Here is a 17,959-nt window from a genome sequence, read left to right as displayed (position 1 = left end):
AAAGACTCCTTACTCAGCCCATTCTTAATGAAACCAATTTTATCTTCTCTGTTATTGGAAACACATCCCAAAGATCTGCATCGTTTGTCACAAGTCCATCTTGTACACTTATGACAAACCCCTAAACTTTTGGCCCTTCGTTTTTTCGCATAAGTGCTTTTTCCTAATCCAGGCAAATACCGAATGAGCAGTGATTGTGGAACTTCTCCTCCTAATCGGACCTTAGCTTCTATTACAAGACGAATATCATCTGGAATTCCTTTTGGCATTAGCAATCTCAATCTTTCACACCTTCCTGCATAAATTTTTCTTAGAACATTTTCAGAAACAGAGGGAAAATATTTACAAATTTTTGAGAGAATTTCATACATTTTGAAAAGAAAAGAAATGATTTTTTTTATTTTTGTATCAGCAATTATGGGAAACTGAATAAACCAACTATGAGAGTCACGGAGTACCGTTATCCGCCATTTAACCGGGAAAATAAAAAGATTAAGGAAACCTGAAATAAAAAAAAACAAAATTAAAAGCAACACAAAAAAATCAAGGATCGGAAAGGGAAATAAACTCTTCTTGAAAAATTTCATTTTCTAAAAATGGTTTAAGCCTTTGTCCATTTACTTTAAAAACATCACCATTTTTATGATTTTCAATATCCACAGCTCCATAAGTATACACATGCTTTACAACATATGGGCCTGTCCATCTTGATCGTAATTTTCCTGGGAATATGTGAAGTCGAGAATTATAAAGCAAAACTTTTTTACCAATCTCAAAAGATTTTCTAAGAATTGTTTTATCATGAAATGATTTGATTTTTGCTTTATAAATCCTTGAATTCTCATACGCGTCATTTCTGAGTTCATCAAGCATTAAGTTGCAATTTACGCAATTTGTTGGCATCATCCATACTTGAATTTAAAGTTTTGATCGCCCAATAAGCTTTATGTTCCAATTCCACAAGCAAATAACAATGTTTTTCGTAAACCAACCTATAGGGAGACATATTCAATGATGTTTTAAAAGCTGTTCGATATGCCCAAAGTGCATCATTAAGTCGCAGAGACCAATCTTTTCTATTTGAGTTAACGGTTTTTTTTCAAAATTTGCTTTATTTCCCTATTAGCTAATTCAACTTGTCCATTTGTTTGAGGATGATAAGGAGTAGTTACTTTATGAGTAATACCATATTTTTTCATTAATGAAGCAAATAGTTTATTAACAAAGTGAGTTCCCCCATCACTTTACATGGCTCGAGGAATTTTAAATCTACTAAAAATATTTTCTTTTAAAAATTTGATGACGATTTTATGATCATTTGTTCGACATGGAATTGCCTCTATCCATTTTGAAACATAATCAACTGCAACTAAAATATACAAGTATCCAAACGACGGTGGAAAAGGTCCCATAAAATCTATTCCCCAACAATCAAAGATTTCAATTTCAATAATAGGATTCAAAGGCATCATGTTTCTTTTTGAAATTGCACCCAATTTTTGACAATTTTCACAGATCTTGCAGATTTCGTGGGTGTCTTTAAACAAAGTGGGCCAATAAAATCCACACTGCAAGATTTTTGCAGCTGTTTTCTTTGAAGAAAAATGTCCTCCGCATGCTTCTGAATGATAAAATTTAATGACACTACTTACCTCATTGTCGGGTATGCAACTTCGAAAAATTTGATCCGGACAATACTTGAACAGATACGGATCATCCCAATAAAAGTTTTTTACCTCATTCAAAAATTTTCTTTTATCTTGAGAACTCCATTGCGGTGGCATTTTTCCTGTCACAAGAAAATTTACTATGTTAGCAAACCAAGGTGTAGTAGTAACTGAAAATAGATGTTCATCAGGAAAATTATCGTTAATTGGTGTCATTTCACAAGATGATCATGTTACTAGTCTCGATAAATGATCGGCTTTCTTTTTTTATCTTTGATCACAATGTCAAATTCTTGGAGCAACAAAATCCATCGTATCATTCGTGGCTTTGCATCCTATTTGGTCAACAAATATCTAATAGCAGAATGATCAGTAAACACGATAGTTGTTGATCCAATCAAATAAGAACGAAATTTATCTAATGCAAATATTACAGCAAGTAGTTCTCTTTCAGTTGTGGAGTAATTCATTTGAGCATTGTTTAAAGTTCTACTTGCATAATATATCACATAAGGCTTACCGTTTCTTCTTTGACCCAATACTGCACCGACTGCATAATCACTCGCATCGCACATGATTTCAAATGGTAAAGACCAATCAGGAGGTTGCATGATAGGAGCTGATGTTAAATGTCGAATGATTTTATTAAAAGCATTTTGACATTCTTGAGTCCACTCAAATGCACTGTCTTTTGTTAATAAGTTACAAATGGGTTTAGAGATTAAACTAAAGTCCTTTATAAACCTCCTATAAAATCCAGCATGTCCAAAAAATGAGCGAATTTCTTTAATGGTTTTTGGAGGGGGTAAATTGGCAATGACATCAACTTTTGCTTTATCAACTTCAATTCCATGAGATGACACGACATGTCCCAAAAAAATTCCAGAAGTAATCATGTAAGGACATTTTTCCCAATTTAAAATAAGACCTTTTTCCTCGCATCTTTTTAAAACTTTTTCCAAATTTTCAAGACAATTATCAAATGTATTCCCAAAGACAGTTAAATCATCCATGAAAATTTCCAAACAATTTTCAATGATGTCGCAAAAAATGCTTAGCATGCATCTTTGAAATGTTGCTGGGGCATTGCATAATCCAAATGGCATCCTTCTAAATGCAAATGTTCCAAAGAGACATGTGAATGTAGTTTTATCTTGATCTTCGAGTGCAATAGGAATTTGATAATAACCTGAATATCCATCAAGAAAACAGTAGTATGGATGACTTGCTACTCTTTCTAAAATTTGATCCAAAAATGGTAATGGAAAATGATATTTTCTAGTGGCGTCATTTAATTTTCTATAATCAATACACATCCGCCAACTAGATGGGACTCGACTTGTTAACAATTCACCTTTTTCATTTTTTATCACTGTGATGCCAGATTTTTTCGGAACTACTTGTGTTGGTCTTGCCCACTTACTATCAGAAATAGGGTAGATAATCCCAACAACAAGTAGTTTGAGAACTTCAGTTTTCACAACATCTTTCATGTGTGAATTTATTCTCGTTTGTGGTTGTTGAGATGTTTTTGCATTTTCTTCTAAGTGAATTTTGTGAGTGCAAATTAGTGGATTAATGCCCTTGAGATCTTTTAGTGTCCAACTAATTGCATTTTTATGTCTTTTAAGCATATCAACTAATTTACCTTCTTCATCACTTGCTAGTTTGGAAGAAATTACCACCGGATATGTTTCATCTTCTCCAATAAATGCATACTTAAATTTTTCTGGTAAGGGTTTTAACTCCAATATGGGTGGTTCGTCTTTGTTCTCATATTTTGCATCAAATTCTTTCTCTGATCCTCGTAACGAGTGATACCTGATAAACTCATCAAGATCAATTTCAATATTTTCTTTAACAGTTTCAATTGAACAAATATCTAATTGATTACGAGTACTCCCTTCTTGAATGTTTTCTTCCACAAGAGTTTCAATAAGATTTTCATCTTCACTTTCATCTCCTTTGTCATGTGGTTGCTTACAAAGATTAAACACATTAAGCTCCAAGGTCATGTTACCAAATGACAACTTCATTATTCCATTCCTGTAATTTATAAGAGCATTAGAAGTTGCTAAAAATGGACAACCTAAAATTACAGGAATTGCATTACAAGCTTCAATAGGTTGTGTATCTAAAACTATGAAATCGACAGGATATACAAAGTTATCAACTTGGACCAACACGTCTTCTACCATACCTCTTGGCACTTTAACAGATCTATCAGCAAGTAAAAGTGTTACCGAAGTAGGTTTTAACTCGCCTAGATTGAGTTCTTGATACACTGAATATGGAAGTAAATTCACACTAGCTCCAAGGTCAAGCAAGGGTTTTTTAATCTTTCGTTCTCCAATAATACAAGAAATAGTAGGACAACCAGGGTCTTTGTATTTCAAAGCATTATTATTTTGAATGATTGCACTTACTTGTTCGGCTAAAAATGCTTTCTTTTTCACATTCAATTTTCTTTTCACAGTGCACAAGTCTTTCAAAAATTTGGCATATGATGGTACCTGCTTTATTGCATCTAATAAAGGAATATTAACTTTTACTTGTTTAAAAATATCATATATATCAGAATTCAAATTTGATTTTTTTGTATTTTTTAATGCATGAGGGAATGGTGGTGGCACTATATGTTGATCCTCCTCTTCGCAAGTTATGGGTTCCACTTCCTTACCCTTTGGAGTTGAGTTATCATCATCTTCACAAGGTTCAAGAATGAATTTTTCACCAACCTTACCACTTCGAAGGGTAATAACAGATTTTACCTGATCCATCGGTTAAGTTCCAGAAGTGCCAGTTTGTGAATGATGATCATTGGCATTAGGCAGAGGTTGTGAAGGAAATTTACCTTTTTCATGAACATTAAGTGCAGATGAAAATTCAACAAGAGTATCTTTCAAATCTGTCATGGTTTGAGCAGTTTGAGTATTGATAGACTCTTGCTTTGCAATGAAAGCATTCAATATATCTTCTAAATTCCTTTTAGGTGGAGGAACATAAGGTGCATAATTTTGAAAATTTTGTTGATTTTGGAAATGTGGTTGTGAAAATTGTGCAGCATTATCATTCCTCCAACTAAAATTTGGATGATTTCGCCAACCTGGATGGTAACTTTGAGAAAATGGTTCAAAATTTGGCCTTTTGAGATTGTTTAAAACATTGGCTTGTTCATAGAGACATTCTTTAAAAGAAGGCAAAGTGGGACAATCTTTGGTAGAATGATCACTTGTATCACAGATGTGACATGCAATTTCTTGAACAGTTTTTAATTGACCATTCTTTTTCAATTCAAGTGCCTCAACTTTTCTTGCCAAAGAGGTAAATCTAGATTGAAGATCATGTTCATCTTTGAGTGTGTACATACCTCCACCAGATGTAGGAGATTGAATCTTGTTTGATGGTTCGATTGTACCTATAGTGTCCCAATTTTGAGTATTTTCAGCTAATGAATCAAGATATTCAATTGCCTCATTTGGATCTCTATCTTCAAATGTTCCATTACACATAAATTCAACCATTTGCCTATCTTTAGGTGTTAAGCCTTCATAAAATGGAGAAACAACTCTCCAAATTTCAAAACCATGATGAGGACAAAGATTAATCAATTCTTTATATCTATCCCAACACTGATAAAAAGTTTCTCCTTGTTTTTGAATGAAAGTGATGATTTGCCTTTTGAAAGAATTTGTTCTATGAGATGGAAAAAACTTTTTCAAAAATTGTTGTTGCAATTCATCCCATGTTCGAATGGATCCCGATCTAAGATTTTGTAGCCAAGTTTTAGCTTTATCTTTTAAAGAAAAAGGAAAAATCTTAAGTCGAATGGTGTTCATGCTACAATTTAGATCATTATATGTGTTGTACATTTCTTCAAACTCTCGTAAATGCATGTATGGATTTTCAAAATCTAAGCCACGAAAATTGGGTAAAAGTTGGATAATACCAGGCTTAAAATTGAAATGTGATGCATCGGGTGGAAAAACTAGACATGAAGGTGCACTAGTACGTGTAGGATACGAGTGAAGATCTCGTGGGCCGCGGCTACCTGGAAAATGATGAGATTGAATTTCATCTTCATTTTCTTGAATGGGTTCTTCCGCCATGTTTTGTGAAAATAAAGGGTTATTTCGAATGAGTCGACCACTAAGTGTACGTGACCAAATAATGTTCATGCAAATGCAAATGCAAAAGAATAAAAACACAAAAGCAATACAAATTCAAATAAAAAAAAATAAACTATAAACAAAATTAAATAGACTTGAAATTAAATTATACTTTCCCGGCAACGGCGCCAAAAACTTGTTGTCAATTTGATTGTTGCACTCCCAAGAGCAGGTTGTCCATAAAAAGTATAGTTCGGTGAGTCCGATATTGTATCCACAGGGAAGCTAAGGTAATTACAAGTCCACTACAATGTCTTTTTGTTTTGTTTTTGTTTTTGTTTCTTTTTAATTTTAAGTGTTTGAATCTTTAATGGGTAAATTTTAATTGTTCAAATTTTATTTTAAGTAGTTGAGATTAAAGGATCCACTCTTGGTATTTTAATAAAGTTAACATTAACGAACAATATTGAAATCCACTTAATAAAATGGTTCCAATATATTAAATAATCATATTTATATTATGTTATAAATTATTATCTTATAAGTATATAATATATACCAAAACTTATAAATGTGGTCAAGTATTTATTGTGCTATATATATATTTGTAAACACTAAATCAAGGTTCCCACTTTAAATGGTTGGTAAAACCAAACAAACATTTAAATGGTTCCAAGAATTTAGTGTAACATATAGCAACAATAAATCAAAACTCCCACTTATAAGTAGGGTATAAAAATGCTTAAAGAAATAAATATAACATAAACAATAAATAATGATTAAATAATATAAAACATAGATTCTTACCTTTTAATAACCTTATTATCATGCCAAGAGTTTCACCTTATCATCTCAACTTTAGGAAGTTAGCTATTCATTATTCAAAGTGTAAAACTTTGAATATGAAATTAACATGCTAATTGTATTTAAATGAAGAAATAAAGGAAAAATATAGAGAGAAATATTATGAACTCAAAGGTTTGTTCATAGAATGAGGGATATCTCAATACATTACAATGCACCCCTATTTATAGCCAAATTTGGGGAGACAACCACAAATAAAATATTATTTTTTTACACATAAGTCTTCATTGGTGTTCCAAGATATTATATTATATTACACATCACTTTTGAAAATCTTCTTCTCCGAATTTGCTTCTTCACATAAAAAGAAACATGTGGATAATTGAGTTGTCTAGTTGTGGTATTTTTTTCAAACCATTTGACCAAGTAATTTGAGAGATATGGTCAAAATACTAGAGCATGGTAAAACTACCACTCCTTTGGTAACTTTATTTGTTGCTTAATTTGATCCCAATTGTGAGAGGATTTTTATCTCATGCTTGTCAACAATATTGTAGATATTATAATCAACTTTCTACAGGTCCAAGAATCATCTTAATCCCATTTGCAACGCCAAGTTTATTCTTGTTTTATCGAACCTGTAAAAAATAGTAAAAACTTGTAATTACACAACAACTTATATTTTATACAATTTATTATAAAACATATAATATTTAAACATTTAATAAAAAAAACAATATAATTATATTATAAAACATTTAATTATTGTACAATTTTTATGTTTATCAACACACTTCGGCTATCACCTACACACACATTTCATTTCTCTCTTCATTTCATTTTTAAAGAAAATATTAGGGTTCTTGGAGAGCAAGAGCAGCCGCCCCTCTCCCTTCAAGAATTTCAGCAATTTTCGTTGGTTTTTCTTCAAGAAAATAGTGTCACGTTTGTCCCGGATCAACCCTCGCATCTTCCCCGCTTCGGTATTGTCAGTTCGGTAATTTTAAATATCAAAAGACATGTATATTCTATTGTTCCTACATCGATCTCGTCATAATATGTGTTGTGATGTTTATTATGTGTAAAAATTCATGTATGATGTACAAAGTTTGAGCAGAAATTTGTTGAATCGATTTTAAAATAATTTTTAGGTCTAAAACTCGAATTCTACTATCATTTAGTGTGCTGCGAATTTTTGGTCGCTTATCTTGAAAATTTTAAACATATAAAACGTAGAAATTTTTGATACCTTTGATTTGACAGTAAATTCGAATTATTTGGATAAGAAATGAGTGAGTTATGATTGTTTTCGTAGGACTGCTCAAACTTCGTTTTTCTGAAAGTGTGTTCTTGACTTGTTCTTGAGTTACTTGTGTTGCAGGCTTCGTGGGAGATCGCCGAGTGTTCCTTGCTGTGTTTAGGAGTGTCCAATGGGGTGATCATGTGAATTTTGAGGTGTTGTCTCGGGTTGGTGAGGTTGATAATGCATTAGAAGTCATAGGGAAGCTCTTGTGCAGAATTATGGGTTGATTTGCGCAGAACTAGCGCCACAGCGCCGCACTGCGGGCACCGCAGCGCTACCAGTACAGACCAGGCAGCGCCTAGGCGCTGCACAGTAGCACCGTAGCGCTGTTGGTACGCACCAGGCAGCGCCGCGGTTCTGCGCTGGGCGCTGCTTCAGACGAATTTTAGGCTTCGAATTTAGGTGCTCTTGCTTCCTTTGGGTTCTATTAAGTCGTTATGTCCTAGTACACTAAAAGTTAATTTAGATGTTATGAGGTTTGATTGGGGAACGTGGAACTGTGTTTTAAGCAAGGTCCGTGTCTTCTATTGTTTGGGGAAATTCATACTTCTTGACAAGTTTTGTTTCGGGGTTGAGTCGGGGGTTAACATGTTTATTACGGTCATGTCCCGAGCATTCTAGAAGGTCATAAGTTAGTAAATCAATGGGTGATTCATTCGATAGCCATGATTAAGTTGTGGAATTTAAGGCGCATGGTAGCGCGTTAGCATGTGCAGCAAGAACTCGAGCGAGATCCAACGAATCCCTCAATGCCTTGTAAGTATGTTCGACGTGCAAAAGAAAATATTTTAAGTTTTTGAGGTATGCTAAATATCTTGTGACCAATTATGAACGGTTTGGAAGTCGGTGAATGTGGTCTGTAGAGGCCTGAAAATCCATACTTGAAAATTTGCGGAAAATTTAAAATTTTTCTTTTAAAATAAGTAACATTGCCTCATTCATAATTGAACTCATAAATAAAGTTTGATGTTCAACGTAGCAGCGGAAGAAATTAACATTTTTTTTTTTTGCGAAATATCAGAAAAAGTTTATCCAACGATATAAAAATTGTTTGAGAAATAAAAATAATAATCAATGCTGAACTGAGGTCCTCGGGTCCCACTACTGCCGACTCGAGCTGGCTCACTGATCCCCGCCCTCGGTCCCGACATCATCAGTACCTACAACAATCAAGTCTAGTGAGCCTAAAGACTCAGCATGCATATATCGTAAATAACAAGTAAATAAATAATAAAGTCGCATGCAAGTGAAAATTTCCTGTACTGAGGTGTAACGTAAAATATCATTTCAATGGTAATTATAGTACGTGCATAACTGAACTGAAAATATCATAGTGAAAATGTTTGCTCCTTGGAGCCCTGTAATGAAATAACTTGTAATAATTTTCTGGTGAGATTATGGTCTACGCAAGTGGTCCCTGAACTGAACTGAACTGATCGGTAACTGGCGACCGGACTTAATAATGTATGTCTGATCAGACTACTGCCACAGTATACTGGGTGAAACAACTGAACTGACCGGTAACTGGCGACCGGGCTTAAGCATGATAGTAAAGTGACCACAAGCAATATCGCATAAATCTCAAAATGAATATTTGCACGTAATATAATTAACTAACATAATTAAATATGAACAATTTTGATCTTCTTGCAATAAAATCATGTACTTGCGATATTTAAAAATACCTATATGGCTTGATTGAAGAGTGAAAGAAGATATAAACATGCCTTGGTTTGTTTTGACAGAAAGCAAACGAAATAACGACGCGGCGCGACGGAGACGGAGTAGTCTTCACTTTCTTACTTTTTCTCTCTTAATTCCTTTAAACCAAACATGCACCATAATTATTATAATAGCTTAAAAATCATAAACGTGATGCATGAACATTTAAAAATATCATGATTTGTGCTCAGGGCGCTGCTAGGACTAAAATCTCACCCCGGGTGCAAAATGACCATTTTGCCCCTATAAACCCAAAAATCATCGTTTCTCCCTGGATCTCTAAAATTCACCCGAAGCTTACCATACTCCTTAAAATATCCCAAAATATTTTTTTTTTAAAAATATTCTTAGATGTAAATTCGAGCCAAAATCAGAACTTAACCNCCTCTAAAATTTACCCGAAGCTTACTATACTCCTTAAAATATCCCAAAATATTTTTTTTTTAAATATTCTTAGATGTAAATTCGAGCCAAAATCAGAACTTAACCTACTCGTTTAAGAACTTGGACTGGGGTCCCGGTTTTAATCCGAAACGACTCGAAACTTACCCGAAATTTTCCCAACTTACTATTATATTTTAAAAACACTATGAAGCTCAAAATACCACAATATTTGGCCCAAAACTCTCGGCTATTAATTCAGAACATGAACAAATCTCTCGGCCCTTCTTGTTACGCCACCTCATGCACTACCCTTTCCCAAAACTCACGCCTCTACCCTCAACCCGACGCACCAATCATGAGCCCACACACCAGGGACTTAGATCAGAATCTAAGGTACCCAACCGACTCAAACCACCGCCCCCATGCAAGCCTCTAGCTAAAAAAAAAAAAACCGAGAAGCCACCAAAAGCACATATCGATCCTACCCTTCACCCGATCGATCCCGCCTTCCAGCAAGTATCGAGCCCATTTCAGGCCTTGTCTCAGATCCTTAAGGATCTAATCCATGGCTTAGATCAGTTCTTGTGTTGCTGGATCGGTCCTTGGCACGCGATCTACCCCAAAACCGAGACAAACCCCTTGCTGCCTTCACCACTACTAGCGTACAGCCCCTACAGCTCAAACCCAACCTAATGACAGCATACCCACGGCATAAGAAACCCCTCAGCGCACCGCACGACAGCCCCCTTGCAACAATATCAAGGAATTAGTGAGTAGCAATCAAGAAAGTGCAAGAACATAAGCCAGAACCGAAAATTCTTCATGAACTAGGTTAGATCGGAATTGTCATGCATGAATGCGTTCTCCAGCATATAAAAACGTGTATGATGCAGCAAGAGATAATACAAAGCGTGCCTTGATGATGTATATACGCGAGGATATCGAAGAACGATGGCCGGAGGAATTTCTCTTTGCAAGAAAATGGTAGCCGAAGCTTTCTTGAATTTCCTGCTGTGAAAACCGAGGGGAATGGTTCTGAAAATGAGGGGTGTCGGCTGGTGGGGTGGGGAATGATAGGTTTAGGGTTAATTAAGTAGTAATTAAATAGTTAACAATTAGCTAATGAGCCCTAAGTTACTAATTAAAAGAAAAAAAATGATTTTAAGTCCAAGAAGCTTAAAATTAGGCCCATTAAATCCAAACGCACTCCCGAAAAATATTTCGTGTTTGAAAGATTTTGAAAATATTAGCCGAACTCTTAAAAAGTCCTCCGATTTGATAAACTTTGCGTACCGTAACAATTAAAAATCATGCGGGTAAAAATACCCAAAAATTCCCAATTCTTGAAAAATATCTTTAAAACATCTTATAATAATTAATAAAAATTAATCATGTAATAAAATAATTTTCGTGAAAATTCTCCGGTCTCCAATCCTCGTTCGGGCGTGAAGTGCACCTAGAAACCTTAATGCATGAACTTATAAAATAACATGAAATAAATTTTAACATGCATGAATTATGCATAAATGCATAAAAATAATTAAACACAATTTACTGAAATAAACATGTATTTAATGCTTTAAAAATTAATTAAAATTCCAAGGAAATTCAATAACTTGCATGCGTGCCAACTTTTTAAATTATATTTACTAACATGCTAAATTACCATTTCTTAAATAAGTCTTTATTAACTTATCTCTATACTCCATCTCCAGTCCGGCCTCACTTATTTAACTGAAAAGGTGACAATTAACTACTACGTAAAATAAATAAATTTAAAGAAAAGAATTTAAATACTCATGCAATGAAAATCATTTTTATTTAAATACTAGAAATTATGCATGGCTTATACGTAGTCTAAGTTACGGGTTCTACATGGTCGAAGACCTCTCCACCCCGGTAAAGCATAACCAGGTTTAGATCAGGATTGGGAAGCGGTAAAGCATGACCAGGGACTAATCCACTCGTTAAAGCATGACCGGCGATCTCGTGTATGTGGTACTGGATTTTTCCTGCCAGCCCAGTACTGTGGTTTAGTCTGATCAGGCACATTTATGTATGGGTCACTTGCTTTAAAACATATCTCTACGTAAAATGATGTTATGTATGTTCAAGTATGTATGATGCAAGCATGTTTAAGAGAAGTTCTACGTTAATGGCATGTCTATGTTATGTATGCATGTTCAAACCTTTGTATGTATGTTCATGTTTCAAGTATGTATGCTCTACTTTAAAGATGCATGTAGCTTTATTACGTACTACTTGTTATCTCCAGTTTATACATGTTGAGTCTTTAGACTCACTAGATTTGATCGATGCAGGTGAGGAAGATGTTGAAGAGACGAGGGGTGGGGACCAATGAGGCGGCTTGGACTGTGCAGAGGGGCTAAACCCGAGGATCGCCCATGTTTTAAGATTTTAAGCATTAAAATTTCAATAATCTGATTTCATGTTATGATTTACGATATTTAAACATGTGTTTTTATTTATCAGATTTTATTTGTAATCTTTTGTTTCAAATATTTTGGTGGAACGGTTTATAGATGAACGCAATTTGAAAGTTTATTTTGTGTTTAAGAAAATTTTTAATTTTTCCGCAAATTTCAAGTAGTTCAAAATACGGTAAGTTAGAGTAACATAATCATAGACGTGCCATCAACGTAAAACTTTTCATAAACAAACTATACTTGAACATACATAAACTTCATCATTTTGCGTAGAGATATGTTTCAAAGCAAGTGACCCATATATAAATGCGCCCGATCAGACTAAACTACAGTACTGGGCTGACAGGGAAAATCCACTGCCACATACATGAGATCCCCGATCATGCTTTATCGGATGGATTGGTCCCTGGTCATGCTTTACCGCTTTACAATCCTAATCTAAACCCGGTCATGCTTTACCGAGGTGGAGAGGTCATCGGCCACGTTCACCGACTTCCAAACCCGTTCATAGTTGAAGAGGTCTCCGGACACGTTCTCCGGCTTCCAAACTCGTTCATAATTGGTCACATGACATTCAGCATACCTTAAAAACTTAAAATATTTTCTTTTGCACATCGAATATACTTTCTTGACATTGAGGAATTCGTTGGATCTCGCTTGGGGCCACTGCTGCACGTACTAACATGAGTTCAAACATTTATCTTTCATAACTTAGACGTATTAGTCATGCTCATACCCAAAATGACAAATTTCCTTATGACGTTTTAAATCTCTCGGGACTTGACCTCGTTTACACATCATACTAAATCATGACATCAAACCCCAAAACAATCCTTTTTTTTTTGGAAGACACGGACCCCGTGTAAGGGTCCGGGTTCGGGTCCGCGTAGGCACTTGGAATTTACATTTCGAAAGAAACAAGGGCATGGACCCCGTGTAAGGGTCCGGCTTTGGGTCCGTGTACCTGCGGGAAGGGTAAATCAAGGGAAAAACACTACATTAGTGGCTTATTCCTCCTAACTCAATCATATGGTCCGTGAACCAACACCTCGAGACCTATCCTAGGATACTATGGCATTGACTCAAACCCGTACAAACGTCCCAAACGACGACGCACACCAAACAACGCAATACAACCTGTAAACACGACATTTTGACACCAAAATGCATCCTACGACTTCTAATGCAATCAACTGCCTATCGACGCGTACCGACACACCAAAAACCATCCCAACATCATACTCAACATACTTAAATGTAGCAGCAATCACCCGTCAATCTCCAACGAAGCCTGCAACAATAAAACTTCAAGAACACCTTTTCAGAAAATTGTAGTTTGAGCAGTTCCACAAAAACATTCATAACTCACTCATTTCTTATTCAAAAATTTTGAATTTACTGTCAAACCGAAGATATCAAAAAGTTCTATGTTTTTTATGTTGAAAGTTTTTCCATAAAATCGACCGAAAAGTCGCAGTATTTAAAACAACAGCAAATTTTGAGTTTTGAGATCCAAAAATCATTTCAAAAGCGATCCAACAAATTTTGCTCAAACTTTGCACAACATACATGAATTTTTACACATAATAGACATAAGAACATATAATATAACAAGATCGATGCAGAAACAAAAGATTATACATGCCTTTTGATATTTAAAATTACCGAAACGACGATACCGAAGCGGGGAAGATACAAGGGTTGATCCGTAACGATTTATGGCTCGATTCTCTTGAAGAAACTCAACGGGAAGTGCTGGGAGAATACAAAGGAAAAGGGCAGCTGTTCTTGTTCAAAGAACCCTAAGCTTCTTCAAAAAAATTGAAATGAAATGTGTATGTGTGTGTTATGTGTGCTGGACGGTTAAGGTTGTGTGTGTAAATGTGTGTGTGCATGTGTTAAGGGGTAATTAGGGGATAAAATGGCTTAAATGATAATTAGCATGCTATTTAAAATACTAATAATCACTTAATATACTAACCAAAATACTAATTCTCCACAAAATACTAGCATCTTAAAAATTGAAATAAAATACAGAATTGATAAACCTTTTAAAATTCTGAAACTTTAAAATCATCTAATAACCAAAAAGACTTTTAAAATGCTAAAAACTAAATAAAACATTTAAAATGTCCCAATCATAATTTAAAATAAAATACCATATTTTAAAATCACCAAAATCATCGTGGGTCTCTTTTCCTCGATCCTGCATCGAATAATCGGCTGAAACATGAAGCTCAAGAAACATTTTAACGTGCATCACAAAACATAAATAATTTAAATAATGCAAAGAAATAAATCATGCATTGCTAAAAAATCATTTTAAACTTAAATAAATAATTTAAATAAATGCATGAGTTTTACGTGTACTGATTTTGGGCTCTACAGATGAAGCTCAATTTGGTAATTTAATTAAGCATGTAGGATATTACAACTATCAAGTCAGATTATATGGTTTTTAATGACTAGACAATCATGTAAGACTACTAGTAATGAATCGTGGATGGTTGGAAATCAACGGCCGCTAAGATTTTCGTAAATGAAATATATTCACTAACACGTGTGGCTTATCCTCTGAAGGTAAGACTTAATTAATACATTTGAGATAGAAAATCTTTCTTCTCTTTTCTTCTAGAAGTATACTAGTTGACCGACGTGGTGTCTTTGCTATAATTTTTTCTTGTCTTTTTACCTTTGTAGATACCTCCTCAATCATTTCCTCGATCTTTGTATGTAATGTACCGTATTTTTAAACTAATTGAAATTTGCGAAAAAATAAAAAAAATTTCTTAAATAAATAATAAACTTTCAAATTTCGATAAAGATAATCTTCTCGTCTAAAAATATTTTGAGATAAAACACTACAACCGAAGTTTTCAAAAAGTAATCGTTTAAACATCGTAAACAATATCATGAAAATAAAAATATTTGAAACATGCATAAAGTCTTAAAAACGTAGGCGATCCTCGTGTTTAGCCTCCTGCGCAGACCGAGTCGGCTCATTGCTCCCCACCCCTCATCTCCTCGTACTCGTCCTCACCTACATCGATCAAGTCTAATGAGTTTAAAGACTCAACATGCATAAACTGAGAATAAAAAATGACACATAATAAAACCACATGCATTTTAAAGTAGGACATACATACTTAAACTTGAACGTGCTTGCATAAACATAGACATGCCATCATATCGTAAAACTTTCCATAAACATACTTGCAACATACATACTTGGACATACATAACATTATCATTTTGCGTAGAGATATGTTTCAAAGCAATTGGCCCATACATAAATGGGGCTGATCAAACTAAACCATAAAACTGGGCTCACAGGGATGTCCATTCTACCACATACATAAAATCCTTGGTCATACTTTACCGGGTGGATTGGTCCCTGATCATGCTTTACTATTTTCCAATTCTGATCTAAACCCGGTCATGCTTTACCGGGATGGAGAGGTTAGCGGCCACGTTCACTGGCTTCCAAACCCATTCATAATTGGTCAAAAGACATTTAGCATACCTCAAACATAAAACATTTTTCTTTTCCACGTCGAACATAATTACATTGCGTTGAGGGATTCGTTGGGTCTCGCTTGGGGCCTCTGTTGCACATACTAACACAATTCCATGCACTTAACTTCCATTACTTAGACGTAATAGTCGTGCTCACCACCAAAATATCAATTGGGACGTGCTAAATCACTCGGGACTTGACCTCGTTTAACCATCGTACTAAACCATGACATCGAACCCCGAATAAAATCTTGATATGAAGTACGAACATTTCCCAAGCTACGAAAGACACGGACCCACTATTTAAACTTAAAACTAAAAGAACCTAACTTCTTTCAAACTGGCGGTGCGCTCGGGCGGTAACATCTTACCGCTCGGGTGCCAGGTTTACTGGAACCTGACAGTGAGAGTGGCGCTCGAGCGGTAAGATGTTACCGCTCGGGCACCAGGTGCTCTGGAATTCGCGACTATGAGGCTTAATTCTCCTAACTCGATTATACGGACCGTGAACAACACATCGAGACTCATCTTAGGACACTATGGCATTGACTCGACTCTATAAAGATGCCCCAAATGTCCCAGAGCAATGACACTAAACCTCGACGCATCACAATCCCATAAACCCGAAATTTGACACAACAAGCTTCCTACGACTTCTAATGCAACCAAGTGCCTAACGACACGAAACGAAGCACTAAAAGTCGACCAAACATAATACCAGTATACCTAAATGCAACAGCGATCACCCGATGGTTCCCAACGAAGCCTGCAACAAACAACTTCAAGGACACGCCAAGAACACATTTTTATGAAATCGCAGTTTGAGCAGTCCCACAAAAACGATCATAACTCACTCATTTCTTGTCTACAAATTACGAATTTACTGTCAAATCGAAGATATCAAAAAGTACTACGTTTTATATGTTGAAAACGTTTCCAGAAAATCAACCAAAATTTCACATTAATAAAAATAACAGTAAACTCGATTTTTAAGATCTAAAAATCGTTTCAAAATCATTCCAACCAATTTTACTCAAAACTCTTGCACAACATACATGAATTTTTACACATAATAAACATTAAAACATATAATATGACAAGATCGATGCAAAAACAACATAATATACATGTCTTTGATCTTTAAAACTCTCAACATGACGATACCGAAGCGGAGAGAATACAAGGGTTGATCCATAACGATTTGTGGTTCGATTTTGTGGGGACCCGGACGCTAATTCATTTCTTAATCATTCTTTGGGAATAATTCAATCAATTAAGATAAACAGGGTCAAAAAATTTTTTTTTATAAATGCGGAATGTAATGGAATCATTCTAATATATATCAGTATAAAAGTACAAATCTTGTACAACGTTCGACAAAGTCAAACTAGGGTTCAACTACTATATATCAAGTGTTGAAACCTATCTACTTCTGAATCCGGATCACCACGCTAACTTGTCCTCTCTCTCATCCTCTCTTTGACCCTGATCCTGTCCCACCTGTTGTCATGCACACATAAAACAATACAACAGCCGGATAACTCCGGTGAAAATATAATCTCAGTATAAACAATGTATACATGCAATGCATAAAGTCATATACAAAAGCATAAATCATGTATCACAAAACATAAATCATAATTTATGACACATTAGTGAATACAGATAAAACTCTTTGACTCGTCATCTCAGACTCGACTCATCTCTAATCTAGGGATCCCGGTTCCTGGATATTACAATATACCGAATCTCCGCGATAGGAATCGATCCATTCCTAAGCAACATCGATATAAATCAAATATCCATTGTCTTGGCATATCCGCCATAGACTTGGCATATCCGCCAATGCCTACTCTGACAATGTGCAATGGGCCAATGATCACTCTGTCATAATCTGGCACCTCTGTCAGCGACTCTCACTCAATAGCTATTTGCTATTCTCTGCTTTTCTATAAATCAATAGACTAAACATATTCATTCAAATAATACAACAGTATGAAAACAATA

The 17,959-nt window shown here is 35.0% G+C and overlaps 1 non-coding gene and 1 pseudogene across 1 annotated transcript; one reads left to right on the top strand and one right to left on the bottom strand.

Annotated features, from left to right (window-relative positions):
- Nucleotides 1-1,085: 1,085 nt before the first annotated feature.
- On the bottom strand, nt 1,086-5,751 carry LOC140981581 (uncharacterized; annotated as a pseudogene).
- On the top strand, nt 5,250-5,358 carry LOC140981916 (small nucleolar RNA R71). The gene has a single exon (XR_012176189.1). It is a non-coding gene; the product is annotated as a small nucleolar RNA R71 (small nucleolar RNA).
- Nucleotides 5,752-17,959: the final 12,208 nt, after the last annotated feature.

Source organism: Primulina huaijiensis, chromosome 7 (assembly GCF_012295235.1).
Source record: "Primulina huaijiensis isolate GDHJ02 chromosome 7, ASM1229523v2, whole genome shotgun sequence".
NCBI lineage: Eukaryota > Viridiplantae > Streptophyta > Magnoliopsida > Lamiales > Gesneriaceae > Primulina > Primulina huaijiensis.
This window is presented reverse-complemented; position numbering and strand designations above follow the sequence as displayed.